Source organism: Populus nigra, chromosome 2 (assembly GCF_951802175.1).
Source record: "Populus nigra chromosome 2, ddPopNigr1.1, whole genome shotgun sequence".
In the NCBI taxonomy this organism is placed as follows: domain Eukaryota; kingdom Viridiplantae; phylum Streptophyta; class Magnoliopsida; order Malpighiales; family Salicaceae; genus Populus; species Populus nigra.
Window position 1 is genome coordinate 9912687 of NC_084853.1, and position 2388 is coordinate 9915074.

A 2388-nucleotide genomic window follows, 5' to 3' on the forward strand; every position below is an offset into this window, starting at 1 on the left:
AGCAGGGGCTGTCGCCTGCCGCGGCCAGCGACGTCGGGCTGGCCCCTGCAGCGCCTAGCCTCTCCCACGCGGGGGGCAGGCCAGAACGCGGGGGGCCAGGGCCCGAAGGCAGCCCCCCCGCGGGCGAGAGAGCAAGCCAGCAGGGGCTGTCGCCTGCCGCGGCCAGCGACGTCGGGCTGGCCCCTGCAGCGCCTAGCCTCTCCCCCGCAGGGGGCAGGCCAGAACGCGGGGGGCCAGGGCCCGAAGGCAGCCCCCCCGCGGGCGAGAGAGCAAGCCAGCAGGGGCTGTCCGCGCGTCGCGCGGCGCGGCATGGCTGCGGGGGCCGCGCGCAGCGCGCCCAAGCGCCCAAGGGCCCCCAAGGGCCCCAGGCCCTCAGGCCCCAGCGCCCCAGCGCCCAGCGCGGGCGGGCGCGCGCGCGCGTGTGGTCTTTGAGGGGCGCCGGCCTGGTGGCTCCCTAAAGAGCAATAAGTGTCATTGCAGCTCTGGCAGGGGGAGACACTACTAGGTCCCAGCTGTCACCCCCCCTCTAAAAAATTCATTTCTTGGTATTTTGAGCTGAAATTTTGCAGAGAGGTTGGCAAAAATCCAATCCACCTTCATTAATTTTCCCAGAATTTTTCGAGGTCGGGAAGTATTTGTTTTAATTTTCCTACCATTAGAAATCGAGTAAATCCGCAAAACTAGGAACCGGCCCGGAATGACCCCAAATTCAGTGGGCAGCCTCATAAAAATATGGCTGATTTTACTGGATTGGTTTCATGTGGAAAGCACGACGTTTTCTTGTAGGAATGCGGGAACCCCGGCAGCTCGCCTGCCGCGGCCAGCGACGTCGGGGACGCTGGCCTGCGCTGTCGAGCCCGCGAGGGCTGTCTCCGCGGCAGGCCCCCCCTGAACGGGGCACGACAGGCCACCGCGCTGGCTCGTCCAGCGTCGACAGTCCCTCGTCCAGGTTTCAGATCGCGCCAAGTCGAACCCATGACCTGCTCAAGCCATCGTGCGCTGCCGAATTCGCATCTGCGTGTAGGCTGCCATTCCACGCGGCAGCCCCTGTTTTCGTCAGCGTGCCCCCCTGACGAATTTTCCTGCCTGGCCCAGTCCAGCGTCCAGCCCCTGTTCGTCGAAAAATCTGCGCTGCTGATTTTCCACGACGAGCCTACTTTCGTCAGCGTGCCCCCCTGACGAATTTTCCTGCCTGGCCCGGCCAGTCCAGCCCCTGTTCGTCGAAAAATCTGCGCTGCCGATTTTCCACGCGGCAGCCCCTGTTTTCGTCAGCGTGCCCCCCTGACGAATTTTCCTGCCTGGCCCGGCCAGTCCAGCCCCTGTTCGTCGAAAAATCTGCGCTGCCGATTTTCCACGCGGCAGCCCCTCTTTTCGTCAGCGTGCCCCCCTGACGAATTTTCCTGCCTGGCCCGGCCGGTCCAGCATCCAGCCCCTGTTCGTCGAAAAATCTGCGCTGCCGATTTTCCACGCGGCAGCCCCTCTTTTCGTCAGCGTGCCCCCCTGACGAATTTTCCTGCCTGGCCCGGCCGGTCCAGCATCCAGCCCCTGTTCGTCGAAAAATCTGCGCTGCCGATTTTCCACGCGGCAGCCCCTGTTTTCCTCAGCGTGCCCCCCTGACGAATGTTCGTCGAAAAATCTGCGCTGCCGATTTTCCACGCGGCAGCCCCTGTTTTCCTCAGCGTGCCCCCCTGACGAATGTTCGTCGAAAAATCTGCGCTGCCGATTTTCCACGCGGCAGCCCCTCTTTTCGTCAGCGTGCCCCCCTGACGAATTTTCCTGCCTGGCCCGGCCGGTCCAGCATCCAGCCCCTGTTCGTCGAAAAATCTGCGCTGCCGATTTTCCACGCGGCAGCCCCTCTTTTCGTCAGCGTGCCCCCCTGACGAATGTTCGTCGAAAAATCTGCGCTGCCGATTTTCCACGCGGCAGCCCCTCTTTTCGTCAGCGTGCCCCCCTGACGAATTTTCCTGCCTGGCCCGGCCGGTCCAGCATCCAGCCCCTGTTCGTCGAAAAATCTGCGCTGCCGATTTTCACCGACGAGCCTACTTTCGTCAGCGTGTCCCCTTGACGAATTTCCCTGCCTGGCCTGGACAGTCCATCTTCCAGCCCATGTTCATCGAAAAATCTGCGCTGCCGATTTCCCCGACGAACCTGCAGCTGCACAAATCTGCGCTGCCGATTTCCCCCCCTGTCGGCATGGCTGCCGCTGCCCCGATGTCCAGACCAACAGTCTTTTTTGTCGACTTTGCCGATTTTGTCCGCGCTGCCGATTCCAACACTACCCCCTGCATCCAAACCAGCATTGTTTCGTCAGCTCTTCCCCTGACGATTTTAGCCCTGTAACAAACAGTAGGCCTCCAATCCCGCCAACGGGAGCCAAGTTGATAGGGA